This window comes from Salvelinus fontinalis, unplaced genomic scaffold (assembly GCF_029448725.1).
Source record: "Salvelinus fontinalis isolate EN_2023a unplaced genomic scaffold, ASM2944872v1 scaffold_0984, whole genome shotgun sequence".
Lineage (NCBI taxonomy): Eukaryota > Metazoa > Chordata > Actinopteri > Salmoniformes > Salmonidae > Salvelinus > Salvelinus fontinalis.
In genome coordinates, this window is record NW_026601193.1 from 1 (window position 1) to 16,489 (window position 16,489).

A 16,489-nucleotide genomic window follows, 5' to 3' on the forward strand; every position below is an offset into this window, starting at 1 on the left:
GTATCTATTACATGTACGTGTTCGTGCGAGTCTCAGCTTCCCAAAGACGGGTCATACTAGTTTCTAGCTCTAACCATTCAGTCTCTACAGATGTTTTTGATAGAAGGGTTAACGCCCAACACTCCACATTTAGGGTTAGTACCAATGCTCCACTTATTTTCAAATGGCCAACCCATGTGCTCCTCGTTAGTATAGTGGTGAGTTTCCCCGCCTGTCACGCGGGAGACCGGGGTTCAATTCCCCGACGGGGAGGAATACTGTTTTGTTTGGGTGTACAATGTCACTGAGCCCACAAAGCAGAAAATATGCTTGGAATTTAAGCTTTATGATACGATTTCCAGCCTTTGGGGTCATCACTGCTTTGCAAGGCATTGGTTGTTCAGTGGTAGAATTCTCGCCTGCCACGCGGGAGGCCCGGGTTCGATTCCCGGCCAATGCAGAAAGTTTTGAACATGTAATTTTGACAAGTATCCAAATCCCTGGGAAAGAAATCTCTGTTAGATTGCCAGGCTAACAGAAAACTCTGTTCTTGGTAGAATTCTCATCTGACTCTTGAAAAATCAGAGTTTGCTTTCATTTACACTTTGGACATTTACGCATTCTCAGTAGACTTTGGTGAATCCATTGTAGATTTCCAGTGTGAGGTGATTTACTTTGTGCAAGGTTTAAGTTGTTAAATGGGAAACGAATATCCAACTAGTCAGTGACAACTGTCTTGAGTTTGGCATTTGTGACAACAATGTCCTGGGATTTTCCACAAGCGCCTCACCTTCTAACCGCTATTGCCTGGCTTGTGAGCGGTATAGAGCAGAATCGATTACATGTACGTGTTCGTGCGAGTCTCAGCTTTCCAGAGACGGGTCATACTAGTTTCTAGCTCTAACCATTCAGTCTCTACAGATGTTTTTGATAGAAGGGTTAACGCCCAACACTCCACATTTAGGGTTAGTACCAATGCTCCATTTATTTTCAAATGGCCAACCCATGTGCTCCTCGTTAGTATAGTGGTGAGTTTTCCCGCCTGTCACGCGGGAGACCGGGGTTCAATTCCCCGACGGGGAGGAATACTGTTTTGTTAGGGTGTACAATGTCACTGAGCCCACAAAGCAGAAAATATGCTTGGAATTTAAGCTTTATGATACGATTTCCAGCCTTTGGGGTCATCACTGCTTTGCAATGCATAGGTTGTTCAGTGGTAGAATTCTCGCCTGCCACGCGGGAGGCCCGGGTTCGATTCCCGGCCAATGCAGCAAGTTTTGAACATGTAATTTCGACAAGTATCCAAATCCCTGGGAAAGAAATCTCTGTTAGATTGCCCGGCTAACAGAAAACTCTGTTCTTGGTAGAATTCTCATCTGACTCTTGAAAAATCTGAGTTTGCTTTCATTTACACTTTGGACATTTACGCATTCTCAGTAGACTTTGGTGAATCCATTGTAGATTTCCAGTGTGAGGTGATTTACTTTGTGCAAGGTTTAAGTTGTTAAATGGGAAACGAATATCCAACTAGTCAGTGACAACTGTCTTGAGTTTGGCATTTGTGACAACAATGTCCTGGGATTTTCCACAAGCGCCTCACCTTCTAACCGCTATTGCCTGGCTTGTGAGCGGTATAGAGCAGAATCGATTACATGTACGTGTTCGTGCGAGTCTCAGCTTTCCAGAGACGGGTCATACTAGTTTCTAGCTCTAACCATTCAGTCTCTACAGATGTTTTTGATAGAAGGGTTAACGCCCAACACTCCACATTTAGGGTTAGTACCAATGCTCCATTTATTTTCAAATGGCCAACCCATGTGCTCCTCGTTAGTATAGTGGTGAGTTTTCCCGCCTGTCACGCGGGAGACCGGGGTTCAATTCCCCGACGGGGAGGAATACTGTTTTGTTAGGGTGTACAATGTCACTGAGCCCACAAAGCAGAAAATATGCTTGGAATTTAAGCTTTATGATACGATTTCCAGCCTTTGGGGTCATCACTGCTTTGCAAGGCATTGGTTGTTCAGTGGTAGAATTCTCGCCTACCACGCGGGAGGCCCGGGTTCGATTCCCGGCCAATGCAGCAAGTTTTGAACATGTAATTTCGACAAGTATCCAAATCCCTGGGAAAGAAATCTCTGTTAGATTGCCCGGCTAACAGAAAACTCTGTTCTTGGTAGAATTCTCATCTGACTCTTGAAAAATCTGAGTTTGCTTTCATTTACACTTTGGACATTTACGCATTCTCAGTAGACTTTGGTGAATCCATTGTAGATTTCCAGTGTGAGGTGATTTACTTTGTGCAAGGTTTAAGTTGTTAAATGGGAAACGAATATCCAACTAGTCAGTGACAACTGTCTTGAGTTTGGCATTTGTGACAACAATGTCCTGGGATTTCCCACAAGCGCCTCACCTTCTAACCGCTATTGCCTGGCTTGTGAGCGGTATAGAGCAGAATCGATTACATGTACGTGTTCGTGCGAGTCTCAGCTTTCCAGAGACGGGTCATACTAGTTTCTAGCTCTAACCATTCAGTCTCTACAGATGTTTTTGATAGAAGGGTTAACGCCCAACACTCCACATTTAGGGTTAGTACCAATGCTCCACTTATTTTCAAATGGCCAACCCATGTGCTCCTCGTTAGTATAGTGGTGAGTATCCCCGCCTGTCACGCGGGAGACCGGGGTTCAATTCCCCGACGGGGAGGAATACTGTTTTGTTAGGGTGTACAATGTCACTGAGCCCACAAAGCAGAAAATATGCTTGGAATTTAAGCTTTATGATACGATTTCCAGCCTTTGGGGTCATCACTGCTTTGCAAGGCATTGGTTGTTCAGTGGTAGAATTCTCGCCTGCCACGCGGGAGGCCCGGGTTCGATTCCCGGCCAATGCAGCAAGTTTTGAACATGTAATTTCGACAAGTATCCAAATCCCTGGGAACGAAATCTCTGTTATATTGCCAGGCTAACAGAAAACTCTGTTCTTGGTAGAATTCTCATCTGACTCTGGAAAAATCAGAGTTTGCTTTCATTTACACTTTGGACATTTACGCATTCTCAGTAGACTTTGGTGAATCCATTGTAGATTTCCAGTGTGAGGTGATTTACTTTGTGCAAGGTTTAAGTTGTTAAATGGGAAACGAATATCCAACTAGTCAGTGACAACTGTCTTGAGTTTGGCATTTGTGACAACAATGTCCTGGGATTTCCCACAAGCGCCTCACCTTCTAACCGCTATTGCCTGGCTTGTGAGCGGTATAGAGCAGAATCGATTACATGTACGTGTTCGTGCGAGTCTCAGCTTCCCAAAGACGGGTCATACTAGTTTCTAGCTCTAACCATTCAGTCTCTACAGATGTTTTTGATAGAAGGGTTAACGCCCAACACTCCACATTTAGGGTTAGTACCAATGCTCCACTTATTTTCAAATGGCCAACCCATGTGCTCCTCGTTTGTATAGTGGTGAGTATCCCCGCCTGTCACGCGGGAGACCGGGGTTCAAATTCCCCGATGGGGAGGAAGGACTATTTTGTTAGGGTGTACAATGTCACTGAGCCCACAAAGCAGAAAATATGCTTGGAATTTAAGCTTTATGATACGATTTCCAGCCTTTGGGGTCATCACTGCTTTGCAAGGCATTGGTTGTTCAGTGGTAGAATTCTCGCCTGCCACGCGGGAGGCCCGGGTTCGATTCCCGGCCAATGCAGCAAGTTTTGAACATGTAATTTCGACAAGTATCCAAATCCCTGGGAACGAAATCTCTGTTAGATTGCCAGGCTAACAGAAAACTCTGTTCTTGGTAGAATTCTCATCTGACTCTGGAAAAATCAGAGTTTGCTTTCATTTACACTTTGGACATTTACGCATTCTCAGTAGACTTTGGTGAATCCATTGTAGATTTCCAGTGTGAGGTGATTTACTTTGTGCAAGGTTTAAGTTGTTAAATGGGAAACGAATATCCAACTAGTCAGTGACAACTGTCTTGAGTTTGGCATTTGTGACAACAATGTCCTGGGATTTCCCACAAGCGCCTCACCTTCTAACCGCTATTGCCTGGCTTGTGAGCGGTATAGAGCAGAATCGATTACATGTACGTGTTCGTGCGAGTCTCAGCTTCCTAAAGACGGGTCATACTAGTTTCTAGCTCTAACCATTCAGTCTCTACAGATGTTTTTGATAGAAGGGTTAACGCCCAACACTCCACATTTAGGGTTAGTACCAATGCTCCACTTATTTTCAAATGGCCAACCCATGTGCTCCTCGTTAGTATAGTGGTGAGTTTCCCCGCCTGTCACGCGGGAGACCGGGGTTCAATTCCCCGACGGGGAGGAATACTGTTTTGTTAGGGTGTACAATGTCACTGAGCCCACAAAGCAGAAAATATGCTTGGAATTTAAGCTTTATGATACGATTTCCAGCCTTTGGGGTCATCACTGCTTTGCAAGGCATTGGTTGTTCAGTGGTAGAATTCTCGCCTGCCACGCGGGAGGCCCGGGTTCGATTCCCGGCCAATGCAGCAAGTTTTGAACATGTAATTTCGACAAGTATCCAAATCCCTGGGAAAGAAATCTCTGTTAGATTGCCAGGCTAACAGAAAACTCTGTTCTTGGTAGAATTCTCATCTGACTCTTGAAAAATCAGAGTTTGCTTTCATTTACACTTTGGACATTTACGCATTCTCAGTAGACTTTGGTGAATCCATTGTAGATTTCCAGTGTGAGGTGATTTACTTTGTGCAAGGTTTAAGTTGTTAAATGGGAAACGAATATCCAACTAGTCAGTGACAACTGTCTTGAGTTTGGCATTTGTGACAACAATGTCCTGGGATTTCCCACAAGCGCCTCACCTTCTAACCGCTATTGCCTGGCTTGTGAGCGGTATAGAGCAGAATCGATTACATGTACGTGTTCGTGCGAGTCTCAGCTTCCCAAAGACGGGTCATACTAGTTTCTAGCTCTAACCATTCAGTCTCTACAGATGTTTTTGATAGAAGGGTTAACGCCCAACACTCCACATTTAGGGTTAGTACCAATGCTCCACTTATTTTCAAATGGCCAACCCATGTGCTCCTCGTTAGTATAGTGGTGAGTATCCCCGCCTGTCACGCGGGAGACCGGGGTTCAATTCCCCGATGGGGAGGAAGGACTATTTTGTTAGGGTGTACAATGTCACTGAGCCCACAAAGCAGAAAATATGCTTGGAATTTAAGCTTTATGATACGATTTCCAGCCTTTGGGGTCATCACTGCTTTGCAAGGCATTGGTTGTTCAGTGGTAGAATTCTCGCCTGCCACGCGGGAGGCCCGGGTTCGATTCCCGGCCAATGCAGCAAGTTTTGAACATGTAATTTCGACAAGTATCCAAATCCCTGGGAAAGAAATCTCTGTTAGATTGCCAGGCTAACAGAAAACTCTGTTCTTGGTAGAATTCTCATCTGACTCTTGAAAAATCTGAGTTTGCTTTCATTTACACTTTGGACATTTACGCATTCTCAGTAGACTTTGGTGAATCCATTGTAGATTTCCAGTGTGAGGTGATTTACTTTGTGCAAGGTTTAAGTTGTTAAATGGGAAACGAATATCCAACTAGTCAGTGACAACTGTCTTGAGTTTGGCATTTGTGACAACAATGTCCTGGGATTTCCCACAAGCGCCTCACCTTCTAACCGCTATTGCCTGGCTTGTGAGCGGTATAGAGCAGAATCGATTACATGTACGTGTTCGTGCGAGTCTCAGCTTCCCAAAGACGGGTCATACTAGTTTCTAGCTCTAACCATTCAGGCTCTACAGATGTTTTTGATAGAAGGGTTAACGCCCAACACTCCACATTTAGGGTTAGTACCAATGCTCCACTTATTTTCAAATGACCAACCCATGTGCTCCTCGTTAGTATAGTGGTGAGTATCCCCGCCTGTCACGCGTGAGACCGGGGTTCAATTCCCCGATGGGGAGGAAGGACTATTTTGTTAGGGTGTACAATGTCACTGAGCCCACAAAGCAGAAAATATGCTTGGAATTTAAGCTTTATGATACGATTTCCAGCCTTTCGGGTCATCACTGCTTTGCAAGGCATTGGTTGTTCAGTGGTAGATTTCTCGCCTGCCACGCGGGAGGCCCGGGTTCGATTCCCGGCCAATGCAGCAAGTTTTGAACATTTAATTTCGACAAGTATCCAAATCCCTGGGAAAGAAATCTCTGTTAGATTGCCAGGCTAACAGAAAACTCTGTTCTTGGTAGAATTCTCATCTGACTCTTGAAAAATCTGAGTATGCTTTCATTTACACTTTGGACATTTACGCATTCTCAGTAAACTTTGGTGAATCCATTGTAGATTTCCAGTGTGAGGTGATTTACTTTGTGCAAGGTTTAAGTTGTTAAATGGGAAACGAATATCCAACTAGTCAGTGACAACTGTCTTGAGTTTGGCATTTGTGACAACAATGTCCTGGGATTTCCCACAAGCGCCTCACTTTCTAACCGCTATTGCCTGGCTTGTGAGCGGTATAGAGCAGAATCGATTACATGTACGTGTTCGTGCGAGTCTCAGCTTTCCAAAGACGGGTCATACTAGTTTCTAGCTCTAACCATTCAGGCTCTACAGATGTTTTTGATAGAAGGGTTAACGCCCAACACTCCACATTTAGGGTTAGTACCAATGCTCCACTTATTTTCAAATGACCAACCCATGTGCTCCTCGTTAGTATAGTGGTGAGTATCCCCGCCTGTCACGCGTGAGACCGGGGTTCAATTCCCCGATGGGGAGGAAGGACTATTTTGTTAGGGTGTACAATGTCACTGAGCCCACAAAGCAGAAAATATGCTTGGAATTTAAGCTTTATGATACGATTTCCAGCCTTTCGGGTCATCACTGCTTTGCAAGGCATTGGTTGTTCAGTGGTAGATTTCTCGCCTGCCACGCGGGAGGCCCGGGTTCGATTCCCGGCCAATGCAGCAAGTTTTGAACATTTAATTTCGACAAGTATCCAAATCCCTGGGAAAGAAATCTCTGTTAGATTGCCAGGCTAACAGAAAACTCTGTTCTTGGTAGAATTCTCATCTGACTCTTGAAAAATCTGAGTATGCTTTCATTTACACTTTGGACATTTACGCATTCTCAGTAAACTTTGGTGAATCCATTGTAGATTTCCAGTGTGAGGTGATTTACTTTGTGCAAGGTTTAAGTTGTTAAATGGGAAACGAATATCCAACTAGTCAGTGACAACTGTCTTGAGTTTGGCATTTGTGACAACAATGTCCTGGGATTTCCCACAAGCGCCTCACTTTCTAACCGCTATTGCCTGGCTTGTGAGCGGTATAGAGCAGAATCGATTACATGTACGTGTTCGTGCGAGTCTCAGCTTTCCAAAGACGGGTCATACTAGTTTCTAGCTCTAACCATTCAGGCTCTACAGATGTTTTTGATAGAAGGGTTAACGCCCAACACTCCACATTTAGGGTTAGTACCAATGCTCCACTTATTTTCAAATGACCAACCCATGTGCTCCTCGTTAGTATAGTGGTGAGTATCCCCGCCTGTCACGCGTGAGACCGGGGTTCAATTCCCCGATGGGGAGGAAGGACTATTTTGTTAGGGTGTACAATGTCACTGAGCCCACAAAGCAGAAAATATGCTTGGAATTTAAGCTTTATGATACGATTTCCAGCCTTTCGGGTCATCACTGCTTTGCAAGGCATTGGTTGTTCAGTGGTAGATTTCTCGCCTGCCACGCGGGAGGCCCGGGTTCGATTCCCGGCCAATGCAGCAAGTTTTGAACATGTAATTTCGACAAGTATCCAAATCCCTGGGAAAGAAATCTCTGTTAGATTGCCAGGCTAACAGAAAACTCTGTTCTTGGTAGAATTCTCATCTGACTCTTGAAAAATCTGAGTATGCTTTCATTTACACTTTGGACATTTACGCATTCTCAGTAAACTTTGGTGAATCCATTGTAGATTTCCAGTGTGCGGTGATTTACTTTGTGCAAGGTTTAAGTTGTTAAATGGGAAACGAATATCCAACTAGTCAGTGACAACTGTCTTGAGTTTGGCATTTGTGACAACAATGTCCTGGGATTTCCCACAAGCGCCTCACTTTCTAACCGCTATTGCCTGGCTTGTGAGCGGTATAGAGCAGAATCGATTACATGTACGTGTTCGTGCGAGTCTCAGCTTTCCAAAGACGGGTCATACTAGTTTCTAGCTCTAACCATTCAGGCTCTACAGATGTTTTTGATAGAAGGGTTAACGCCCAACACTCCACATTTAGGGTTAGTACCAATGCTCCACTTATTTTCAAATGACCAACCCATGTGCTCCTCGTTAGTATAGTGGTGAGTATCCCCGCCTGTCACGCGTGAGACCGGGGTTCAATTCCCCGACGGGGAGGAATACTGTTTTGTTAGGGTGTACAATGTCACTGAGCCCACAAAGCAGAAAATATGCTGGGAATTTAAGCTTTATGATACGATTTCCAGCCTTTGGGTTTATCACTGCTTTGCAAGGCATTGGTTGTTCAGTGGTAGAATTCTCGCCTGCCACGCGGGAGGCCCGGGTTCGATTCCCGGCCAATGCAGCAAGTTTTGAACATGTAATTTCGACAAGTATCCAAATCCCTGGGAAAGAAATCTCTGTTAGATTGCCAGGCTAACAGAAAACTCTGTTCTTGGTAGAATTCTCATCTGACTCTTGAAAAATCTGAGTATGCTTTCATTTACACTTTGGACATTTACGCATTCTCAGTAAACTTTGGTGAATCCATTGTAGATTTCCAGTGTGCGGTGATTTACTTTGTGCAAGGTTTAAGTTGTTAAATGGGAAACGAATATCCAACTAGTCAGTGACAACTGTCTTGAGTTTGGCATTTGTGACAACAATGTCCTGGGATTTCCCACAAGCGCCTCACTTTCTAACCGCTATTGCCTGGCTTGTGAGCGGTATAGAGCAGAATCGATTACATGTACGTGTTCGTGCGAGTCTCAGCTTTCCAAAGACGGGTCATACTAGTTTCTAGCTCTAACCATTCAGGCTCTACAGATGTTTTTGATAGAAGGGTTAACGCCCAACACTCCACATTTAGGGTTAGTACCAATGCTCCACTTATTTTCAAATGACCAACCCATGTGCTCCTCGTTAGTATAGTGGTGAGTATCCCCGCCTGTCACGCGTGAGACCGGGGTTCAATTCCCCGACGGGGAGGAATACTGTTTTGTTAGGGTGTACAATGTCACTGAGCCCACAAAGCAGAAAATATGCTGGGAATTTAAGCTTTATGATACGATTTCCAGCCTTTGGGTTTATCACTGCTTTGCAAGGCATTGGTTGTTCAGTGGTAGAATTCTCGCCTGCCACGCGGGAGGGCCGGGTTCGATTCCCGGCCAATGCAGCAAGTTTTGAACATGTAATTTTGACAAGTATCCAAATCCCTGGGAAAGAAATCTCTGTTAGATTGCCAGGCTAACAGAAAACTCTGTTCTTGGTAGAATTCTCATCTGACTCTTGAAAAATCAGAGTTTGCTTTCATTTACACTTTGGACATTTACGCATTCTCAGTAGACTTTGGTGAATCCATTGTAGATTTCCAGTGTGAGGTGATTTACTTTGTGCAAGGTTTAAGTTGTTAAATGGGAAACGAATATCCAACTAGTCAGTGACAACTGTCTTGAGTTTGGCATTTGTGACAACAATGTCCTGGGATTTTCCACAAGCGCCTCACCTTCTAACCGCTATTGCCTGGCTTGTGAGCGGTATAGAGCAGAATCGATTACATGTACGTGTTTGTGCGAGTCTCAGCTTTCCAGAGACGGGTCATACTAGTTTCTAGCTCTAACCATTCAGTCTCTACAGATGTTTTTGATAGAAGGGTTAACGCCCAACACTCCACATTTAGGGTTAGTACCAATGCTCCACTTATTTTCAAATGGCCAACTCATGTGCTCCTCGTTAGTATAGTGGTGAGTATCCCCGCCTGTCACGCGGTAGACCGGGGTTCAATTCCCCGACGGGGAGGAAGGACTATTTTGTTAGGGTGTACAATGTCACTGAGCCCACAAAGCAGAAAATATGCTTGGAATTTAAGCTTTATGATACGATTTCCAGCCTTTGGGGTCATCACTGCTTTGCAAGGCATTGGTTGTTCAGTGGTAGAATTCTCGCCTGCCACGCGGGAGGCCCGGGTTCGATTCCCGGCCAATGCAGCAAGTTTTGAACATGTAATTTCGACAAGTATCCAAATCCCTGGGAAAGAAATCTCTGTTAGATTGCCAGGCTAACAGAAAACTCTGTTCTTGGTAGAATTCTCATCTGACTCTTGAAAAATCAGAGTTTGCTTTCATTTACACTTTGGACATTTACGCATTCTCAGTAGACTTTGGTGAATCCATTGTAGATTTCCAGTGTGAGGTGATTTACTTTGTGCGAGGTTTAAGTTGTTAAATGGGAAACGAATATCCAACTAGTCAGTGACAACTGTCTTGAGTTTGGCATTTGTGACAACAATGTCCTGGGATTTCCCACAAGCGCCTCACCTTCTAACCGCTATTGCCTGGCTTGTGAGCGGTATAGAGCAGAATCGATTACATGTACGTGTTCGTGCGAGTCTCAGCTTTCCAGAGACGGGTCATACTAGTTTCTAGCTCTAACCATTCAGTCTCTACAGATGTTTTTGATAGAAGGGTTAACGCCCAACACTCCACATTTAGGGTTAGTACCAATGCTCCACTTATTTTCAAATGGCTAACCCATGTGCTCCTCGTTAGTATAGTGGTGAGTATCCCCGCCTGTCACGCGGGAGACCGGGGTTCAATTCCCCGACGGGGAGGAAGGACTATTTTGTTAGGGTGTACAATGTCACTGAGCCCACAAAGCAGAAAATATGCTTGGAATTTAAGCTTTATGATACGATTTCCAGCCTTTGGGGTCATCACTGCTTTGCAAGGCATTGGTTGTTCAGTGGTAGATTTCTCGCCTGCCACGCGGGAAGCCCGGGTTCGATTCCCGCCCAATGCAGAAAGTTTTGAACATGTAATTTCGACAAGTATCCAAATCCCTGGGAAAGAAATCTCTGTTAGATTGCCAGGCTAACAGAAAACTCTGTTCTTGGTAGAATTCTCATCTGACTCTTGAAAAATCAGAGTTTGCTTTCATTTACACTTTGGACATTTACGCATTCTCAGTAGACTTTGGTGAATCCATTGTAGATTTCCAGTGTGAGGTGATTTACTTTGTGCAAGGTTTAAGTTGTTAAATGGGAAACGAATATCCAACTAGTCAGTGACAACTGTCTTGAGTTTGGCATTTGTGACAACAATGTCCTGGGATTTTCCACAAGCGCCTCACCTTCTAACCGCTATTGCCTGTCTTGTGAGCGGTATAGAGCAGAATCGATTACATGTACGTGTTTGTGCGAGTCTCAGCTTTCCAGAGACGGGTCATACTAGTTTCTAGCTCTAACCATTCAGTCTCTACAGATGTTTTTGATAGAAGGGTTAACGCCCAACACTCCACATTTAGGGTTAGTACCAATGCTCCACTTATTTTCAAATGGCCAACTCATGTGCTCCTCGTTAGTATAGTGGTGAGTATCCCCGCCTGTCACGCGGTAGACCGGGGTTCAATTCCCCGACGGGGAGAAAGGACTATTTTGTTAGGGTGTACAATGTCACTGAGCCCACAAAGCAGAAAATATGCTTGGAATTTAAGCTTTATGATACGATTTCCAGCCTTTGGGGTCATCACTGCTTTGCAAGGCATTGGTTGTTCAGTGGTAGAATTCTCGCCTGCCACGCGGGAGGCCCGGGTTCGATTCCCGGCCAATGCAGCAAGTTTTGAACATGTAATTTCGACAAGTATCCAAATCCCTGGGAAAGAAATCTCTGTTAGATTGCCAGGCTAACAGAAAACTCTGTTCTTGGTAGAATTCTCATCTGACTCTTGAAAAATCAGAGTTTGCTTTCATTTACACTTTGGACATTTACGCATTCTCAGTAGACTTTGGTGAATCCATTGTAGATTTCCAGTGTGAGGTGATTTACTTTGTGCGAGGTTTAAGTTGTTAAATGGGAAACGAATATCCAACTAGTCAGTGACAACTGTCTTGAGTTTGGCATTTGTGACAACAATGTCCTGGGATTTCCCACAAGCGCCTCACCTTCTAACCGCTATTGCCTGGCTTGTGAGCGGTATAGAGCAGAATCGATTACATGTACGTGTTCGTGCGAGTCTCAGCTTTCCAGAGACGGGTCATACTAGTTTCTAGCTCTAACCATTCAGTCTCTACAGATGTTTTTGATAGAAGGGTTAACGCCCAACACTCCACATTTAGGGTTAGTACCAATGCTCCACTTATTTTCAAATGGCTAACCCATGTGCTCCTCGTTAGTATAGTGGTGAGTATCCCCGCCTGTCACGCGGGAGACCGGGGTTCAATTCCCCGACGGGGAGGAAGGACTATTTTGTTAGGGTGTACAATGTCACTGAGCCCACAAAGCAGAAAATATGCTTGGAATTTAAGCTTTATGATACGATTTCCAGCCTTTGGGGTCATCACTGCTTTGCAAGGCATTGGTTGTTCAGTGGTAGATTTCTCGCCTGCCACGCGGGAGGCCCGGGTTCGATTCCCGCCCAATGCAGAAAGTTTTGAACATGTAATTTCGACAAGTATCCAAATCCCTGGGAAAGAAATCTCTGTTAGATTGCCAGGCTAACAGAAAACTCTGTTCTTGGTAGAATTCTCATCTGACTCTTGAAAAATCAGAGTTTGCTTTCATTTACACTTTGGACATTTACGCATTCTCAGTAGACTTTGGTGAATCCATTGTAGATTTCCAGTGTGAGGTGATTTACTTTGTGCAAGGTTTAAGTTGTTAAATGGGAAACGAATATCCAACTAGTCAGTGACAACTGTCTTGAGTTTGGCATTTGTGACAACAATGTCCTGGGATTTTCCACAAGCGCCTCACCTTCTAACCGCTATTGCCTGTCTTGTGAGCGGTATAGAGCAGAATCGATTACATGTACGTGTTTGTGCGAGTCTCAGCTTTCCAGAGACGGGTCATACTAGTTTCTAGCTCTAACCATTCAGTCTCTACAGATGTTTTTGATAGAAGGGTTAACGCCCAACACTCCACATTTAGGGTTAGTACCAATGCTCCACTTATTTTCAAATGGCCAACCCATGTGCTCCTCGTTAGTATAGTGGTGAGTATCCCCGCCTGTCACGCGGGAGACCGGGGTTCAATTCCCCGACGGGGAGGAAGGACTATTTTGTTAGGGTGTACAATGTCACTGAGCCCACAAAGCAGAAAATATGCTTGGAATTTAAGCTTTATGATACGATTTCCAGCCTTTGGGGTCATCACTGCTTTGCAAGGCATTGGTTGTTCAGTGGTAGATTTCTCGCCTGCCACGCGGGAGGCCCGGGTTCGATTCCCGCCCAATGCAGAAAGTTTTGAACATGTAATTTCGACAAGTATCCAAATCCCTGGGAAAGAAATCTCTGTTAGATTGCCAGGCTAACAGAAAACTCTGTTCTTGGTAGAATTCTCATCTGACTCTTGAAAAATCAGAGTTTGCTTTCATTTACACTTTGGACATTTACGCATTCTCAGTAGACTTTGGTGAATCCATTGTAGATTTCCAGTGTGAGGTGATTTACTTTGTGCAAGGTTTAAGTTGTTAAATGGGAAACGAATATCCAACTAGTCAGTGACAACTGTCTTGAGTTTGGCATTTGTGACAACAATGTCCTGGGATTTTCCACAAGCGCCTCACCTTCTAACCGCTATTGCCTGTCTTGTGAGCGGTATAGAGCAGAATCGATTACATGTACGTGTTTGTGCGAGTCTCAGCTTTCCAGAGACGGGTCATACTAGTTTCTAGCTCTAACCATTCAGTCTCTACAGATGTTTTTGATAGAAGGGTTAACGCCCAACACTCCACATTTAGGGTTAGTACCAATGCTCCACTTATTTTCAAATGGCCAACCCATGTGCTCCTCGTTAGTATAGTGGTGAGTATCCCCGCCTGTCACGCGGGAGACCGGGGTTCAATTCCCCGACGGGGAGGAAGGACTATTTTGTTAGGGTGTACAATGTCACTGAGCCCACAAAGCAGAAAATATGCTTGGAATTTAAGCTTTATGATACGATTTCCAGCCTTTGGGGTCATCACTGCTTTGCAAGGCATTGGTTGTTCAGTGGTAGATTTCTCGCCTGCCACGCGGGAGGCCCGGGTTCGATTCCCGCCCAATGCAGAAAGTTTTGAACATGTAATTTCGACAAGTATCCAAATCCCTGGGAAAGAAATCTCTGTTAGATTGCCAGGCTAACAGAAAACTCTGTTCTTGGTAGAATTCTCATCTGACTCTTGAAAAATCAGAGTTTGCTTTCATTTACACTTTGGACATTTACGCATTCTCAGTAGACTTTGGTGAATCCATTGTAGATTTCCAGTGTGAGGTGATTTACTTTGTGCAAGGTTTAAGTTGTTAAATGGGAAACGAATATCCAACTAGTCAGTGACAACTGTCTTGAGTTTGGCATTTGTGACAACAATGTCCTGGGATTTTCCACAAGCGCCTCACCTTCTAACCGCTATTGCCTGTCTTGTGAGCGGTATAGAGCAGAATCGATTACATGTACGTGTTTGTGCGAGTCTCAGCTTTCCAGAGACGGGTCATACTAGTTTCTAGCTCTAACCATTCAGTCTCTACAGATGTTTTTGATAGAAGGGTTAACGCCCAACACTCCACATTTAGGGTTAGTACCAATGCTCCACTTATTTTCAAATGGCCAACCCATGTGCTCCTCGTTAGTATAGTGGTGAGTATCCCCACCTGTCACGCGGTAGACCGGGGTTCAATTCCCCGACGGGGAGGAAGGACTATTTTGTTAGGGTGTACAATGTCACTGAGCCCACAAAGCAGAAAATATGCTTGGAATTTAAGCTTTATGATACGATTTCCAGCCTTTGGCGTCATCACTGCTTTGCAAGGCATTGGTTGTTCAGTGGTAGAATTCTCGCCTGCCACGCGGGAGGCCCGGGTTCGATTCCCGGCCAATGCAGCAAGTTTTGAACATGTAATTTCGACAAGTATCCAAATCCCTGGGAAAGAAATCTCTGTTAGATTGCCAGGCTAACAGAAAACTCTGTTCTTGGTAGAATTCTCATCTGACTCTTGAAAAATCAGAGTTTGCTTTCATTTACACTTTGGACATTTACGCATTCTCAGTAGACTTTGGTGAATCCATTGTAGATTTCCAGTGTGAGGTGATTTACTTTGTGCAAGGTTTAAGTTGTTAAATGGGAAACGAATATCCAACTAGTCAGTGACAACTGTCTTGAGTTTGGCATTTGTGACAACAATGTCCTGGGATTTCCCACAAGCGCCTCACCTTCTAACCGCTATTGCCTGGCTTGTGAGCGGTATAGAGCAGAATCGATTACATGCACGTGTTCGTGCGAGTCTCAGCTTTCCAGAGACGGGTCATACTAGTTTCTAGCTCTAACCATTCAGTCTCTACAGATGTTTTTGATAGAAGGGTTAACGCACAACACTCCACATTTAGGGTTAGTACCAATGCTCCACTTATTTTCAAATGGCCAACCCATGTGCTCCTCGTTAGTATAGTGGTGAGTATCCCCGCCTGTCACGCGGGAGACCGAGGTTCAATTCCCCGACGGGGAGGAAGGACTATTTTGTTAGGGTGTACAATGTCACTGAGCCCACAAAGCAGAAAACATGCTTGGAATTTAAGCTTTATGATACGATTTCCAGCCTTTGGGGTCATCACTGCTTTGCAAGGCATTGGTTGTTCAGTGGTAGATTTCTCGCCTGCCACGCGGGAGGCCCTGGTTCGATTCCCGGCCAATGCAGAAAGATTTGAACATGTAATTTCGACAAGTATCCAAATCCCTGGGAAAGAAATCTCTGTTAGATTGCCAGGCTAACAGAAAACTCTGTTCTTGGTAGAATTCTCATCTGACTCTTGAAAAATCAGAGTATGCTTTCATTTACACTTTGGACATTTACACATTCTCAGTAAACTTTGGTGAATCCATTGTAGATTTCCAGTGTGAGGTGATTTACTTTGTGCAAGGTTTAAGTTGTTAAATGGGAAACGAATATCCAACTAGTCAGTGACAACTATCTTGAGTTTGGCATTTGTGACAACAATGTCCTGGGATTTCCCACAAGCGCCTCACCTTCTAACCACTATTGCCTGGCTTGTGAGCGGTATAGAGCAGAATCTATTACATGTACGTGTTCGTGCGAGTCTCAGCTTCCCAAAGACGGGTCATACTAGTTTCTAGCTCTAACCATTCAGTCTCTACAGATGTTTTTGATAGAAGGGTTAACGCCCAACACTCCACATTTAGGGTTAGTACCAATGCTCCACTTCTTTTCAAATGACCAACCCATGTGCTCCTCGTTAGTATAGTGGTGGGTATCCGCCTGTCACGCGGGAGACCGGGGTTCAATTCCCCGACGGGGAGGAAGGACTATTTTGTTAGGGTGTAC

At 44.5% G+C, this 16,489-nt stretch overlaps 37 non-coding genes across 37 annotated transcripts; all 37 read left to right on the forward strand.

Moving 5' to 3' along the window:
* The first annotated feature begins 180 nt into the window (after positions 1 to 180).
* trnad-guc (transfer RNA aspartic acid (anticodon GUC)) lies at positions 181 to 252 on the forward strand. The gene has a single exon. It is a non-coding gene; the product is annotated as a tRNA-Asp (tRNA).
* Positions 253 to 368: 116 nt separating this feature from the next.
* trnag-gcc (transfer RNA glycine (anticodon GCC)) lies at positions 369 to 439 on the forward strand. The gene has a single exon. It is a non-coding gene; the product is annotated as a tRNA-Gly (tRNA).
* A 551-nt stretch (positions 440 to 990) lies between these two features.
* On the forward strand, positions 991 to 1,062 carry trnad-guc (transfer RNA aspartic acid (anticodon GUC)). Its single transcript has one exon. It is a non-coding gene; the product is annotated as a tRNA-Asp (tRNA).
* A 116-nt stretch (positions 1,063 to 1,178) lies between these two features.
* Positions 1,179 to 1,249, forward strand: trnag-gcc (transfer RNA glycine (anticodon GCC)). The gene has a single exon. It is a non-coding gene; the product is annotated as a tRNA-Gly (tRNA).
* Positions 1,250 to 1,800: 551 nt separating this feature from the next.
* On the forward strand, positions 1,801 to 1,872 carry trnad-guc (transfer RNA aspartic acid (anticodon GUC)). Its single transcript has one exon. It is a non-coding gene; the product is annotated as a tRNA-Asp (tRNA).
* Positions 1,873 to 1,988: 116 nt separating this feature from the next.
* On the forward strand, positions 1,989 to 2,059 carry trnag-acc (transfer RNA glycine (anticodon ACC)). Its single transcript has one exon. It is a non-coding gene; the product is annotated as a tRNA-Gly (tRNA).
* Positions 2,060 to 2,610: 551 nt separating this feature from the next.
* trnad-guc (transfer RNA aspartic acid (anticodon GUC)) lies at positions 2,611 to 2,682 on the forward strand. The gene has a single exon. It is a non-coding gene; the product is annotated as a tRNA-Asp (tRNA).
* A 116-nt stretch (positions 2,683 to 2,798) lies between these two features.
* Positions 2,799 to 2,869, forward strand: trnag-gcc (transfer RNA glycine (anticodon GCC)). The gene has a single exon. It is a non-coding gene; the product is annotated as a tRNA-Gly (tRNA).
* A 741-nt stretch (positions 2,870 to 3,610) lies between these two features.
* On the forward strand, positions 3,611 to 3,681 carry trnag-gcc (transfer RNA glycine (anticodon GCC)). Its single transcript has one exon. It is a non-coding gene; the product is annotated as a tRNA-Gly (tRNA).
* Positions 3,682 to 4,232: 551 nt separating this feature from the next.
* Positions 4,233 to 4,304, forward strand: trnad-guc (transfer RNA aspartic acid (anticodon GUC)). The gene has a single exon. It is a non-coding gene; the product is annotated as a tRNA-Asp (tRNA).
* Positions 4,305 to 4,420: 116 nt separating this feature from the next.
* On the forward strand, positions 4,421 to 4,491 carry trnag-gcc (transfer RNA glycine (anticodon GCC)). The gene has a single exon. It is a non-coding gene; the product is annotated as a tRNA-Gly (tRNA).
* Positions 4,492 to 5,042: 551 nt separating this feature from the next.
* trnad-guc (transfer RNA aspartic acid (anticodon GUC)) lies at positions 5,043 to 5,114 on the forward strand. Its single transcript has one exon. It is a non-coding gene; the product is annotated as a tRNA-Asp (tRNA).
* A 117-nt stretch (positions 5,115 to 5,231) lies between these two features.
* Positions 5,232 to 5,302, forward strand: trnag-gcc (transfer RNA glycine (anticodon GCC)). The gene has a single exon. It is a non-coding gene; the product is annotated as a tRNA-Gly (tRNA).
* A 551-nt stretch (positions 5,303 to 5,853) lies between these two features.
* Positions 5,854 to 5,925, forward strand: trnad-guc (transfer RNA aspartic acid (anticodon GUC)). Its single transcript has one exon. It is a non-coding gene; the product is annotated as a tRNA-Asp (tRNA).
* A 117-nt stretch (positions 5,926 to 6,042) lies between these two features.
* trnag-gcc (transfer RNA glycine (anticodon GCC)) lies at positions 6,043 to 6,113 on the forward strand. The gene has a single exon. It is a non-coding gene; the product is annotated as a tRNA-Gly (tRNA).
* A 551-nt stretch (positions 6,114 to 6,664) lies between these two features.
* On the forward strand, positions 6,665 to 6,736 carry trnad-guc (transfer RNA aspartic acid (anticodon GUC)). The gene has a single exon. It is a non-coding gene; the product is annotated as a tRNA-Asp (tRNA).
* Positions 6,737 to 6,853: 117 nt separating this feature from the next.
* On the forward strand, positions 6,854 to 6,924 carry trnag-gcc (transfer RNA glycine (anticodon GCC)). The gene has a single exon. It is a non-coding gene; the product is annotated as a tRNA-Gly (tRNA).
* Positions 6,925 to 7,475: 551 nt separating this feature from the next.
* Positions 7,476 to 7,547, forward strand: trnad-guc (transfer RNA aspartic acid (anticodon GUC)). The gene has a single exon. It is a non-coding gene; the product is annotated as a tRNA-Asp (tRNA).
* Positions 7,548 to 7,664: 117 nt separating this feature from the next.
* trnag-gcc (transfer RNA glycine (anticodon GCC)) lies at positions 7,665 to 7,735 on the forward strand. Its single transcript has one exon. It is a non-coding gene; the product is annotated as a tRNA-Gly (tRNA).
* A 551-nt stretch (positions 7,736 to 8,286) lies between these two features.
* On the forward strand, positions 8,287 to 8,358 carry trnad-guc (transfer RNA aspartic acid (anticodon GUC)). The gene has a single exon. It is a non-coding gene; the product is annotated as a tRNA-Asp (tRNA).
* Positions 8,359 to 8,474: 116 nt separating this feature from the next.
* Positions 8,475 to 8,545, forward strand: trnag-gcc (transfer RNA glycine (anticodon GCC)). The gene has a single exon. It is a non-coding gene; the product is annotated as a tRNA-Gly (tRNA).
* A 551-nt stretch (positions 8,546 to 9,096) lies between these two features.
* On the forward strand, positions 9,097 to 9,168 carry trnad-guc (transfer RNA aspartic acid (anticodon GUC)). Its single transcript has one exon. It is a non-coding gene; the product is annotated as a tRNA-Asp (tRNA).
* Positions 9,169 to 9,284: 116 nt separating this feature from the next.
* Positions 9,285 to 9,355, forward strand: trnag-gcc (transfer RNA glycine (anticodon GCC)). The gene has a single exon. It is a non-coding gene; the product is annotated as a tRNA-Gly (tRNA).
* A 551-nt stretch (positions 9,356 to 9,906) lies between these two features.
* On the forward strand, positions 9,907 to 9,978 carry trnad-guc (transfer RNA aspartic acid (anticodon GUC)). The gene has a single exon. It is a non-coding gene; the product is annotated as a tRNA-Asp (tRNA).
* A 117-nt stretch (positions 9,979 to 10,095) lies between these two features.
* On the forward strand, positions 10,096 to 10,166 carry trnag-gcc (transfer RNA glycine (anticodon GCC)). Its single transcript has one exon. It is a non-coding gene; the product is annotated as a tRNA-Gly (tRNA).
* Positions 10,167 to 10,717: 551 nt separating this feature from the next.
* On the forward strand, positions 10,718 to 10,789 carry trnad-guc (transfer RNA aspartic acid (anticodon GUC)). The gene has a single exon. It is a non-coding gene; the product is annotated as a tRNA-Asp (tRNA).
* Positions 10,790 to 11,528: 739 nt separating this feature from the next.
* Positions 11,529 to 11,600, forward strand: trnad-guc (transfer RNA aspartic acid (anticodon GUC)). The gene has a single exon. It is a non-coding gene; the product is annotated as a tRNA-Asp (tRNA).
* Positions 11,601 to 11,717: 117 nt separating this feature from the next.
* On the forward strand, positions 11,718 to 11,788 carry trnag-gcc (transfer RNA glycine (anticodon GCC)). Its single transcript has one exon. It is a non-coding gene; the product is annotated as a tRNA-Gly (tRNA).
* Positions 11,789 to 12,339: 551 nt separating this feature from the next.
* trnad-guc (transfer RNA aspartic acid (anticodon GUC)) lies at positions 12,340 to 12,411 on the forward strand. The gene has a single exon. It is a non-coding gene; the product is annotated as a tRNA-Asp (tRNA).
* A 117-nt stretch (positions 12,412 to 12,528) lies between these two features.
* trnag-gcc (transfer RNA glycine (anticodon GCC)) lies at positions 12,529 to 12,599 on the forward strand. Its single transcript has one exon. It is a non-coding gene; the product is annotated as a tRNA-Gly (tRNA).
* Positions 12,600 to 13,150: 551 nt separating this feature from the next.
* Positions 13,151 to 13,222, forward strand: trnad-guc (transfer RNA aspartic acid (anticodon GUC)). Its single transcript has one exon. It is a non-coding gene; the product is annotated as a tRNA-Asp (tRNA).
* Positions 13,223 to 13,339: 117 nt separating this feature from the next.
* trnag-gcc (transfer RNA glycine (anticodon GCC)) lies at positions 13,340 to 13,410 on the forward strand. The gene has a single exon. It is a non-coding gene; the product is annotated as a tRNA-Gly (tRNA).
* Positions 13,411 to 13,961: 551 nt separating this feature from the next.
* On the forward strand, positions 13,962 to 14,033 carry trnad-guc (transfer RNA aspartic acid (anticodon GUC)). Its single transcript has one exon. It is a non-coding gene; the product is annotated as a tRNA-Asp (tRNA).
* Positions 14,034 to 14,150: 117 nt separating this feature from the next.
* On the forward strand, positions 14,151 to 14,221 carry trnag-gcc (transfer RNA glycine (anticodon GCC)). Its single transcript has one exon. It is a non-coding gene; the product is annotated as a tRNA-Gly (tRNA).
* Positions 14,222 to 14,961: 740 nt separating this feature from the next.
* On the forward strand, positions 14,962 to 15,032 carry trnag-gcc (transfer RNA glycine (anticodon GCC)). Its single transcript has one exon. It is a non-coding gene; the product is annotated as a tRNA-Gly (tRNA).
* A 551-nt stretch (positions 15,033 to 15,583) lies between these two features.
* On the forward strand, positions 15,584 to 15,655 carry trnad-guc (transfer RNA aspartic acid (anticodon GUC)). Its single transcript has one exon. It is a non-coding gene; the product is annotated as a tRNA-Asp (tRNA).
* A 117-nt stretch (positions 15,656 to 15,772) lies between these two features.
* trnag-gcc (transfer RNA glycine (anticodon GCC)) lies at positions 15,773 to 15,843 on the forward strand. The gene has a single exon. It is a non-coding gene; the product is annotated as a tRNA-Gly (tRNA).
* Positions 15,844 to 16,489: the final 646 nt, after the last annotated feature.